This window comes from Vanessa cardui, chromosome 22 (genome assembly GCF_905220365.1).
Source record: "Vanessa cardui chromosome 22, ilVanCard2.1, whole genome shotgun sequence".
In the NCBI taxonomy this organism is placed as follows: Eukaryota; Metazoa; Arthropoda; class Insecta; order Lepidoptera; family Nymphalidae; genus Vanessa; species Vanessa cardui.
Genome location: NC_061144.1, coordinates 8001320 through 8014995, shown reverse-complemented (window position 1 = coordinate 8014995; position 13676 = coordinate 8001320). Strand labels below are relative to the sequence as shown.

The 13676-nt window shown below is 31.6% G+C and overlaps 1 protein-coding gene across 1 annotated transcript in view; it reads right to left on the bottom strand.

The window, feature by feature from the left end:
* The window catches only part of LOC124539393, a 30320-nt gene extending 18202 nt beyond the window's left edge, over positions 1–12118 (bottom strand). The window contains exon 1 of the mRNA XM_047116782.1: positions 11911–12118. The gene's annotated coding sequence lies outside the window, so the exon portion shown is untranslated. The remainder of the gene's footprint in view (positions 1–11910) is intronic.
* Between the last annotated feature and the right edge of the window lie 1558 nt (positions 12119–13676).

Genomic DNA, 13676 nt, shown 5'->3' with positions numbered 1-13676 from the left:
AAAAATATTGTAGCCTAAGTTACTCCCTATTATATCAGTTATCTGCGTCCCGTCAAAATCGGTCCAGCCGTTCCAGAGATTAGCCGGAACAAATAGACAGACAGACCGACCGACATAAATTGAGTAAAATTGAGTTGAGTAAAAAAGGGCTATATTAATATTACAAACAGACACTCCAATATTATTATACGTATAGATTATGAAGTACAAGTAAATTTTATATATATTGTATCTGTCAGGCGTTATGCTACTGATATTTTTTTCTTTAATATTTATTTCCAATCAAAGTATTTATACAACGTGGTCGTACGTAATAATGTGTAAACTAAACGCAACATTCAATCAAAGTTATTTAACTCGATCATTCTATCCTTCCGTATATTACATTTGTATGATGAATTATGTTTTACAATAAATGTTGTATAGAGAAAAATATATGTGATTAATCATACATAGCTATATATATATGCAGGGCCGGATTTAAGGAAGGGCAACCGGGCAAATGTCCTGAGCCTCATATAGTCAAATTATATATACAAGTAAATAAACCATAGCTTACTGATTGAAATAAAAAAAAAGGTTGTTCATCCATAATATAATTATTAGGTTGTTCACGCTCCTGTTGGTCTAGGACCACCACTGCTTTGTGGCACCAGGGTCTCCAGATCTTGAAATCCGACTATATATATGTATAAAAAAAATCTCATATATTCGGAGTCTTTGATAAATGTAATAGTGATACAATTTACAGGGTCGGATTATCCATTAGGCAGTATTGGCAACTGGGTATGGGTAACGACCAGAATCCCCAAGTTTTTAAATTCATTAATAAGAAAATTGTCCAAGAGATATACTTCTATATTTAATAAGGACGATAGCAAAGGTAAACTGCGTTGTGGTCATTGATCATTATTCTTTATTAGTAATCGATATTTGTGGTAAAAACACTTTTAACACGTTCTTATATATACCTTTGTGGTATGATTGAAAATGGGAATTGTCCCATACCGTCCAGCCAAACGGTATGACTGCTGATATATACATACAGACAGAAACATGGCTTTGCTAGTTTGGTTTAAATATAGATAAAAATATTTTGCGACATCAACCTTGGGAACTATGTTATGTCCCTTGTCAGGCACTTGTTAAACTGGCTCACACTCCCTTTAAAATGGATCACAACAATAAAAGTAATGCTGATTATCGGTAGAATAATGTCTGGCTGATTTTTGGAAATGATAAACAAATTTCCATCTACCAATCCGCATTGGAGAAGCGTGGTTGAATATGCTTCTAACCTTCCTCAAAGGGATCCAGCAGTGGGAAATTTACAGGCTGCATAAGTTGACCTTCCAAGGCACAAAGCCGTACCAAACAAGTGCTAACAACGAATTGGTAATTGTTTGGTAGGTGATTACATCTCAATTATGTCTTGTATAATAAATAACCTTTGTTAGTAATCTAAACAAGATTATACACGAGAAACAAGAGAATAATTACGTGATTGAAAATATTGTTTTTTTTTACTTTGATACCTCATTTCGAATAGTAATTAAAAAAATAATCGATAAAAACAAAACAAAAGTAAGCGAATATTTTTAAATTATGGAAAATCGGCCAAGTGTCACGCTATTGGTTCAATTTAAAAGATACGGCTTTTTTATTATATATACTATAATGAACATCAAAGTATTTGTTAGGCAGTAAATTTAAAAAATAAATCAATATATTTTCATACTTCCTTTTAACACTCATTTTTTTAATAGCGTATAGTCGATGTTCTTTGGTAAACTCGCCGGAAGTCGGCATCGGTTATAAAAACACGTTTACTGTAATTTCTTTTCAAATTTACTTGAGACTTATTCTTATATCTGAAATTTGCAATCGGTTTAATTGTTTAAATCGGCCCCTAGAAAAGCAACACCGCATTTTCCTGTATTTTAGTTTATACGATACGATGGTCGTTTTTTAAAGTCTATCATTTATAGTCCTTATAACGGAACGATACCTTCTAGCAAACCATGGAATCTCTTATTATTGGCAACTCTTATATGGCATCAATTTCCCTGCATAACACGTCATGTCAATAACGTTATTTCCATATAATATGCAGTTACTAAATTCAACCCACATGATGTAGTAGTATCTGATAAGTGTTTCTGTGTGTCAACGAACTCATAAAAACTACACGTATAGTATTTTTTTGCACGCACATACTGACAATGGAATACTTTAGGTACTTTGAAGCCCAAATCCTGATAACTTATGAGTGTTTTGTGCATCGTTAAGAATGTAAAGAAGTATTTATATTAGTTTAGTGTTTAAGCTATAGGGCTTTATTGAATCTGGCTGAAAATAAGGTACACGACAAAGATTTGATCGAATAGAATTCATAGAAAAAAATACTTACCTGGTGTTTGCTTGGAACAAACAAAAAAAAAAAGAATCCACAAAAGAGGTCTTATATCAAACTCAGAACGGTAAGCAAAGTAATAACCAAGGCGCGCATGTAGAAACTTAACATCGGAGAATTCGAAGGTCGACGGAGCTAAAGAAAACATGGGCTTGCTAAATGTTTGACGCGAAGGCTATGTATCAACTGATGTGACCATTAAAATGGTTAATATCGTACAAAATGAATGAAACGCTACACTTGTATAGAAATATATATATATATTTGGAAATATTTGCCTGTACAGTATGCGCTCTTTTAACTGTAATCCAATGAACTGCTATGATTTTACTATTAATTTTTTTTCCTTTAATTTCTTTTTTTGTATGTGTGGAGAGGTATAAAACATAAATCCTCAACTAAGTTTACTTGAGAAAAGAGATTGCATACGAATATAAAACTAGATTAGAAATTTCGATCTAAATATTATTCTGAATTGAACAATAGTTTTAATTAAACGAGAAATTAACGAATTAAATACTAATTTTTATACAATATTTATATTAACTAGATAGATCGTAAATTTTGAACCATATGCCGTACTTATAAAATAGAATCTATTCCCCTTTGTCACGCCATAACTTGTGAACGAATTCGACGATTTCATTCATATTTTTGTAATGTTTTCTAATACCTTGTAAAACGCTCTTGGAAGTTGAGAAAAGTGCACAGAAGTTCAGAGTATTTCAGAAAACTTACGTTTGAGCCGTATTAACAGCTGACATAGATTTCTACTAAGATACTTTTAGCCAATAAATATATATAAAATTGCATGCGATGTCGGGGCGTATCGCTAGTTTCGAGTAAATATTACATTATTTAGAGTAGGTAACCGCAAAATAATAAGCAGATAATAAAATAAGTTATGGGAAGAATTTGTGTAACTGATCGACCTTAAAGTGAGCATAGACTTTATTAGAACAGCGAACAGTAAAACAGTTACTCCTAAACATTGTGATCGATTGACTCATTGTCAGCTCGATTTGCATTACAAAACTGTTTTGTGACCACATTGCCGTCGCTTGTGAATGGATATTTATAGAAACAACACATACAGGTACTGATTTAGAAGAAAACCGGCTATCCGGCTTTTTTTTATCAAATCCGCCTTTGATTTCTTTTGTTTTTTTAAGACGGGTTTTTTAAGTCGTCAATTTTATTGTGAATCTGGTATGTCCAAACCTTACTTAGTTATTATTTAGACGAATGATGGATGATTGATATATCATTATATAAGTAGCAATTTTGTGTAGGTGTGATGCCGTAGTTATTTTACGAGAGTTTTTGTACGTGGTATATATTTATGTAGAACTAAAAGTCTTTATTAGTTAACAGGTCCTTGCAACAAAATAGATACTAAGCTGTCTTAAAAACTAAACTTAATATTTTACTGATAGATTGATTTGAATAAGATTACTTAAAAAATGTGAAATAAAAGAGTGAAGGAGTATGTAATATCTTTGACCTATTTATTCTACGCATACTGATCTGCACTCTAAAATGATTATATAATTCACTACAAAATAAGATATTGGAAAAACTTGAGCAAAAATTTTTTTTGTAAATTATTATTATAACATTGTCATTCAGTGCAGTTTTTTTTTTTATAAAAAGTTAATGTAAACAGTTTTTGTTCAAATCATTACGGATTGAATAGTAGTCAAAAGTTACAAGACATTTTAAATTATAATGGTTTCATTTAAATGATTGCAATGACAGTTAGTCTTCTGCGGTTATAATTTTATAATCACAGAACCAGTGCACCGGAACATTTATTAAATTCTATTAAGCAGTTAAAATTAAATCACAGTTTCTACAATTGCTCAAATTTAATAACACATTATTGTTCTTTATTTTTGAGGCGAGATGGCCCAGTGGTTAGAACGCGTGCATCTTAACCGATGATTGCGGGTTTAAATCCAGGCAAGCACCACAAAATATTCATGTGCTTAATTTGTGTGTATAATTCATTGCGTTCTCGCGGTGAAGGAAAACATCGTATGGAAACCTGCATGTGTCAAATTTCGTAGAAATTCTGCCACATGTGTATGCCTCCAACAGGCATTGGAATAGTGTGGTGGAATATGTTCTAGTTTTTTCATCCTTTTTTTAATATTCTCTATTTCTTTCGCGTTTGCTAAGGACCTCCTTAGTGTATCTAAATGGATTTAAAGTACGTCTTTCAAACTGCTAGCAATTATTTTTCTAGGCAAAAGCACTACCCTTTGCAATGTGCTAGCTTTGAAATGCACTGATGTAGTTATACTAGTTTAGTTGGTCATATTAAAGTACTTATGTTTGCTTAAATTAAAATAAGGCAGCTACAGGCTCATAGTAAGATTATATTAAAGACAAAAACTTTTACTTAGTATTTACTGACCATTAGGCCAGATACATTGAAATAGAATTGTACTTTACTAACATACTCTGTAAAACGAAAAGAGTAGTTCGCGTTAGAATCTACTATTCAATCAATCAAAATTGGTTTTATGTGCCCATTTCAATAAAGTATTCCGTATTCCGAAATTTGTTCAATTGCATGCATTTATTTGTCTGTGGTAATATTAATTATATAATACCACTTATTGTATCGAATTTGGAACCTAAATATGACGTCGTTGAGTTTAAAAATGTGTAACGAGTAATATTCTTTTCTACACTGACCTGATGCAGTAATTGTTCAAGTGGCATTACAATACACAATATTTAGTTCAGACGTAGTTTTCTTCGAAAGCCTTCTACATTCAAGGTCAACTAGAACATTAAACCACATACTTCTGCAATGAATATAACGACACTTGCTTTCATTTCATCTATATTATAGTTATTAAAAGAACTAATTTAATACATACACTGACTGTTCCTACGACTTCTTAGGCTTAGATCTCTAGTACATACACATTTCTCTCACATGTAGTTGTACTACGTTCACAGAGTTGAACATACTCCAATTATGTGAGTAAAATGCTAAGGAATAAAATTTTTATTTAAAAATACTTTCTTTGAAATTATGTTAAACATAATAGTCGTTTTGATTATAAACCACTAGCTTTTGCTCGCGCCTTTGCTCGCGTCAAAATTGCTTATATTACCAGATATTTCAAACCCTATTTAACTCTCTTATGGACAGAATTTCCAAAATCCTTTCACAGTGGGTGTCTTTCTAAATAAAACTATCCTACTCACCAAATTTCAAGGGACTAGGTTTAATTGTTTACGTTTGGCAATGATGCATCAGTCAGTCAGGACTTGTTATTTTTTATATATAGAAGATTACTTCAAAGTTTTCAATGCGTTGATATGAAAAGAATGAGCGATGTCTTTATCAATGAGATCAAAAAGGCTCATGCAATACAGGTAGGGTTCAATGCAGATAGCATTTAATATGGTTGACTTTTGGTATGTATTAGAAAGTTCAATGACCCGAGTTCCTTTGGACTTAATTAGTTACTGAAGATGTTTATCTATCCTTTGCCCCCTAATAATCCACTGCTAGACATTCCCTAATTAACGACACTACGGTGTTGTACTTTTCCACTCATTAAGTTTCCTCTAAATTATTCAACAGAATACGACAAAATTGTCATGTTATAATTCGAATATAAGTACATATAATTTTCATTTTCAACAATGGAAATCGACACTGTTTTCTGCTTTGTCTATGCCCGTATTCACCGGCATGATCATAGTTTCATATACAACTATACATCGCATTACCAGCGGCTTCGTTGGCCATTATGGAGTTGATCATGAAAGAACAATCAAAATTGCTTTCACGTTTAAAATATTAGTTTAGATACAAACTGTGGTCAATGTACACACGATGTACCCAATAAGCAGTCGTTTTAAATACAACAATTATGTCGAGTCATAATTAAAATTATAATCAATACCATGAATCATCAGACCATCAGACAACAACAATGGAAGTTCTGAAGTCACGATATGATATTAATGCCACTTGAATATTTTTTATATTATTTTGTAAACGATACTAGCGACCAGCCCCGGCTTCGGATGTAATGCTGATACTAAATATATTGAATTTGTTGTAGAAGCTGAAACATCTAAAATGATCAATGTTTCTTTACTATATTGTCCATGTATTACTTACAAAAACCTTCGTAATTGAATCACTATATCTAATAAAAAAAACCACATCAAAATACGTTGAGTAATTTTTAAGACCTAAGCATACCTACATAGGGATAGACATCGGTAAGCGACTTTGTTTTATACTCTGTTATGATTATATGTTTTAATGATCTTGACATTTTCATTTAAAAATATGTTTTTTTTTTTTTATTTAAATGAATGAGTTCATTCAGTCAGTCAAACCAAACGACCGATGCTGTCACAAGTGTAACAAAATGCAGTTATTTCTTATAATTTTTTTGAAATGAGGGGGACACTTAAAAAATACATATGATATATTTTTTAAATAATTATTGTCTAACCATTAAAATAATATTAGTCAAATGTCATCGATAAAATTGTTTGGACGGCATTTATATATTTTCGAAACAGGAAATATCCAATATTAACTTTAGTACGATCTGATCTCAGACACAAACGATTTTAAAAGAGTACCTAATACTTTTAATATATGTCATCCTTAAAAAGCAGCAACTTGCTTTATATTTAGTTACTCTGCTCGCAAAACTGCTCTAAGCCATGTTCGTTACTAACAGCTTAAAAAAATCTCACATAGCTCACTCGACCTCCTTTTCTTCGGCGCATTACCCTCATTTAAGTTTTACTCAATCACGTCAAATATTCTCAGGTCAAGTTAGATTCGAGACAAAAGCTTCGGTTCTCAGACGTAAGCACTTACATAATAAAATCACAACACTATTAACAAATGTTAGTGTTGCCCAATCACAATATTGTTTGAGAACTTTGATACTTTTTGTTTAGCAGTATACAATCTTGATACTTTATAATACTAATTTAATGTAATTGAATTGAAGGAATGCCATGTTGAAACAAAATGCTATGTCGGTCTATTGGTGTTTTAGAAGGAAATCGATTAATTTAATTGACCTTGGGGACTGGGGACAACAATTATTTTTTTATTGCGTTTTCCGAAACTCGTTTATGTTTTATTAGCCAGTGACATTTAAAAGTACTTCGAATAGACACATCGTTTAGTAAAATGGTTAACGAAAAAGTTAATTGCCCAAACCAGGTCTAGTTGTCTGATTTTATTGCTTCGCATAACGCAGAGTAATAAACCGTCAAATTCAGGAAATGAAATGAATCGTATATAAGCATTCAGTTTAAATTATCAATATAAAAAATTGTAAATACAAATACAATAACAGTATGGAAATATATTTTGTTACTCGGAGTGTGATAGTACCTAACTTTGCAGAGCTTTCAAATTTTAGCCATAAAAATATTTTTTTTATATTTATATTTATTTTTTAATGACAAGTATATTTATTATTTTTCAGGCCTTAAGAATATACAGCTAAAAGTGCTGTTAAATCGTGTCCGGATTGAATTGTGGCAAGAATGTTAGCAGTATTTCCCCGTTAAATTGCGATTCCAATCCTTAGGCCTCCACAACCGCCGGTCCACAGTGGAGACAAAGAGAGGTGATATACTTCTTATTCATAATTTACACTATTAGTTCATAAAGTTATATATTTATTTTAGCTTAATTACATTATACATCTCAAACAAATTTGTAGACATTTTTGGTGAAAAATATTGACACTTGTGAGTGAGAACAAACTGGTCAGCTCAGCTATCGCCCGACCCTTCTAATAACTATCATTTACAATACAGGAAGCAGTTATAAATAAAACAATAATAACAACAGCCTGTAAATTTCCCACTGCTGGGCTAAGGTCTCCTCTTCCCTTGAGAAAAATTTTTGGAATATATACCACTACGCTGTTCCAATGCAGGTTTGTGGAATACACATGTGGCAGAATTTCTACAAAATTAGACACCTAATGTTTCCTAACGATGTTTTCCTTCGAGCACGAGATGAATTATAAACACAAATTAAGCACGTGAATATTCAGCAGTGCTTGCTTGGGTTTGAACCCGCAATCATCAGTTTAGGTGCACGCGTTCCAACAACCAGGCCATCTTGGGTAAATAAAATATGAATTAATAATTCTAAAAACTATTTCTGCACGTTCAACGCGCCGTTATGGTTTTATTGTAATAATAGCCAGATGACATAACATGAGTTTCATTGCATTACGGTACTACATCATCCGAGTCACGATCGCCTTCATCTCACACGAGATCTTAAATAGAAACGATTGTAGTAATGATAGTAAATATTATGATTTACAAGTTTTATATCTTATCTACCTACACAAAAGACAAAACTATTATTAATATGGGAGGAATAATTATTAATAATGGTCATATAGCAAACTGCCTTTTTGTTGCACGAAACTACAGCAAGATACGTTTTAAATCATTTTTGGGATACGTTCACACTTATTGCATAATACACATACATTAGCTAAGCATCCTGGTGGTAGGGCCTTGTGCAAACCCACCACCACCATCAGTTATACTCATCAGTTATCCTACCGCCAAATTACAGTACTCAGTATTGTTGTGTTCCGGTTTGAAGGGTGAGTGAGCCAGTGTAACTACAGGCACAAGGGACATAACATCTTAGTTCCCAAGGTTGGTGGCACACTGACGATGTAAGGAATAGTTAATATTTTTTACAACGTCCTTGTCTATGGGTGATGGTGCCCACTTTCCATCAGGTGGCTCATATGCTCGCCCTCCATCCTATACCATAGAAAAAAAAGTTATCGAGGACAATCTGCGATAATACTAAATATTACCGCGGTGTTACCCGATTATTCCATTGAGGATACTTTTTAATATGGCGGTATTACATCCGACCGTTAACGAGCGGACAGGCCCGACGACGATAAGGTTAGGTCTCTCAATAAAAAACCGGAAAACCATCACAATATAAGAAGTGTTATCCTTTTTCTGATAAAACTTTTGACCTAATGGCTGCAAAATATCGTACGAAACTTCGATAGAACATTATGAAACAAAGATGTAGCATTTTTCGAGATTCATTTTCATGAAATATTGGTTTAGCCGTTTAGAGGAATCATTATTTCGCCAATCTAATCGAGGATACAGTACAGAAGTCTCGAATATGATTGATCAATACGGCGAAACTAAAACTCAATTATGAAGGCAAATTGGCATTACCTACTGCTTATTATGAATTGCGAATATTATATTAAGAGTAGTTACATATACGATTACTGGTATTCAATTAGAATTGTTTTTTTTTTTTTACAAAGCTAGAAAATATGCAAAGGATGCATATTTGAAGCTGTCAAATTTTTGGGTTCGAAATTTGAAATCCGTATATGCACCACTAAGTTGTCAAGTGCATAATTTGTGTTTATAATTCGGTAGTCGAAGAGAAAGTCGTGAGGAAACATGCACGCGTCGGATAAGAGTATGTCTCATGCATATATTCAATGATGCAGAATGGCAAAATAAACTAATAATAAATAATATCATTGTTTAACCCCAATTAAACAGTTTATGCAATCATTTTCTACCTGGCAAATATTATAAATCAACTACTACCGACAATGATCGTGAGGACTGTAATTCATGAGGAAAAGCAAGATATATAAAATTTATTTAGATTTTAAGTGTACTGGTTGACAGAATACTATAATCCTTAAAGGAGTCAGAAAATTGATACTGGGAGCTTTACAGACCGTAAAAACCCTAAGTATTTTATCCTTTCTATATAAACGTTTTATGTGAAGTGTATTCCAATTTCCAATTATAAGAAAACAAAAACCAAATAAACAATTATGACATCGAGAGTTTGGATGATCTATGATATTCCTTTTAGATTTTGCAAAGAAAATGCGGTGTGAATTTGTGAAGCTGCTGTCGGAACTTTGGAAGTAAAATTAAAGAGGATATAAGTAATAAAGTAGAATATTGTTGTATTATAAATATAGTGATTGATATTGATCAAGAACTGCTTGTAGCGTATATTTAATTCAGCCGAGTTATTATCAAATTACATAGAATGCAGTTGATATTTTTATTCTTTCTTCGATTGGTCTAGGCTATAGAACCTTTTTTGTCCATGCTTGGGCAGTTAAATAGTCTATGATAAGACCATACCCAAATCATTATATTAATCAATTTGCGTAAAGAATATTATGACATAGCCTAGACCAGTAGATAATGTCACGGTAGCATGCGTAAGCGATCCCGTGGCGTCCGCCGAAAGACAGAAAGGGTACCGCTGGTTTTTTGCTGGGTAAACCCGGCGTACTTTGGCGCATTCGGCGTCCAGGGCTTCGAGGAGTCCCGCGTGTGGGAAGCGCGTAATGCGTTTTTCCAGCGAGAAAAAAGAAAACAGTATCTAATAATGCATTTGTCACGTGATGCTTTTGATGTTCCATATCTTAGAGATAGATTTGAAAGTATAATCCTTAATGGTTAACGTGTAAAGTCGGGATGGTTAGACTAGTATAAAATATTTTGCTGTTCCAATAATCTCTAGTAATATTATGTATAAATGTGAAAGTAACTCTGTCTGTCTGTCTGACGCTCTTTCACCGCTGAACTGAATTTGATGAAATTCTGTATGAAGCAAACTTAAACTCCAAGAAAGGACATAGACTACTAGCATTTATATATCTGTAGATTGTTGAGTAAAGACTCAAATGTAATATAGTTATAATGGAATGGCATTTGCAGTTACTTTTGTATATATGTTTGCGTGAATGATTAATTAATTATAAATCGTTATAGCATTGTGTAGTGATTCGATTATTAAGTTGCGTAACTACCAACATTAACGTAATGGTAAAGTACTTAGTTATAATAGTTGTGGTAGATGATTCAATTTTGTAAGTTTATTATAAAAATTAAAAAAAATATATTAAGCTAGTATTTATATTTCATAGTCGAAAGAATATTGTTCTTGTATATATTTCCAAAGAACTGAAAAAAATGTATACAAATACATTTCAAATAATAATATCAATTTTTTTATTTATTCTTGAATTCCTCATATTCTATTTTGTTTCATAAAAAATAATTGTTATAGAAATGTTACTTAAACTAAGAAAATTATGAAACTCCGCAAATTATTTCACTTTTAATTTTCAAGTGGCTCATAAGACGTAATTATGCGCGTGTCCTGCTTAAATATTTAAAAAAAGATCATTACATTATGTTACTAATGAAGACACACGTAAAAAAATATTATTCAACATTTTTATGTCTTCTTTCGTAAAATAGTTTCATCCAAATTATCAATTAATTGCATCAAAACTATAAAACAGTCCAATGACGTATTAGACTACACTAATGATACTTGTATTTTGCAAAAATAAACATAAATTACATTTATTCGATTTAAGATATATATCTCAAGAAATATCGAAAATATTTGTATTTTGCTTTATTACCTCACAAAGAAACACAGACCATCCGTACGAAACAAGATATCGATACACTAAGACACAAAACACATATTAAAACAAAGATTAAACTTAAATATCCCTTTTAAAACTTAAAAACAAGTAATATAGTTGTTTTCACATTAACTGATCACTAAACTTGAAAAAAGAACGCGCGCGCTTACGTGAAGTCTCAGCGCGATACTGGCCTCTGATTGGTAATAGCGATTAAAGCGCGGGAATGCACATGTCAATGTTTTCCGAACGGGTTTTTGTGGCCTGTATGCAAATATTTGGATTGTGCAATATTAGTGTATTAGCTTATTATTTCGAATTTATTTATCCGAATTTTATTATAGAAATATAATAATAACATATACATCTTAATTTTATCGTACTTTAAAAAAATATATAAAGTAAAAGCGCAAAATTCAATTTTTTTTTTATATTATTTAGGCACGTGTACAATGTATTTGGAATCAAAATCATAATATACTAACAATTTCTCGAAGACCCTGAATACTTATTAAAACCAATTATATCGGTCAGCATTACATACATTTACATAAGTCAATAGATTTAACATGAAAGGTTTTTATATTTATTCCAAGCGCAGTAATTGAAAGCGCTACAAAGTGACAGCTTGCAAAACAGTATTACTATGTTAAATCGTTATTCGTATATACTATACGAGTATTTATTAGATTACAATAAGGAGTATTTTTGCGTAAACAATTCGTATACTTTATATTTTTTAACTGAACGAAACGCACATGCAGGTCGTGACTCAAGCTGCTCAGCTGGAATATTAAGCAGTTGTTCATACAACTTTTGTCTCTTTATTGTCTACACTTTTCTATTTGGGCTTCGTTAACACTTAACTGAATTTTAATATATTTTTAACTAGGCATTCAAATGTATACTAAATAAATACACAGATTATATAAAGTACGTTATTTCATTTTATTACAGGTGTGAATTAAAAAAAAAACAATACTATAAAAATGCTTGCCCTAATGGAAGTTATACATCGGAAATTGAAACATTTGGAAAACATGAGGTAAGCTAGTAAAACATATATTGTTAGATTTATGTGTATATTTTTTAGAGGCAATAAGATTTAGAATTAGTCTTTAGTAAAGGCTTGAGTTGTTTGAAATAGAAAAACAATTTGATTTAATTTTTAGAAAATTGTCAGGAAATAAAGTTGAATTTAAGGCCTCGTGTGCTGACGAGTTGATACATATTTTTTGCGTCCGACTTCTCCGTTATTTGATAAAAAAAAAGATGTTTAATTGCTTGATTTATTGTAACCTGACATTTGACGTGTTTGCTACTTAGCAAAAAACCTTTGTAAGAAAGAAGATAAAAGACTTATAAATACTTTAATTATGATTGAGCCGGCCACTTTATTTTTTATATCTTGAATAAGTATTGAAAAAAAAAGGACAAGCTCCGACTTACACGTGAAAAATATAAAAGGTATTAATAAAAAAAAGTCATGTATTGAACAATATAAAAATACAGTTAGTTGATTACTTTTTTTTTAGTAACTTAACAACTATGAAATATAACATCAAAAAATTTCTAATTTAAAAAAAAATGAAGATAATATTTTTTTTGACAATTATATTCTAGGCACTGATTATAATTTAAAGGTTCGTAGTTTTCGCTATTCATTCGTCGTGTAATTGTTTACTACCTATCGTTCGATTGTCATCATTATACGCATTTATCAGTGTCTCCATGTTTAGCGTGATGAAGGTTAGAATAGC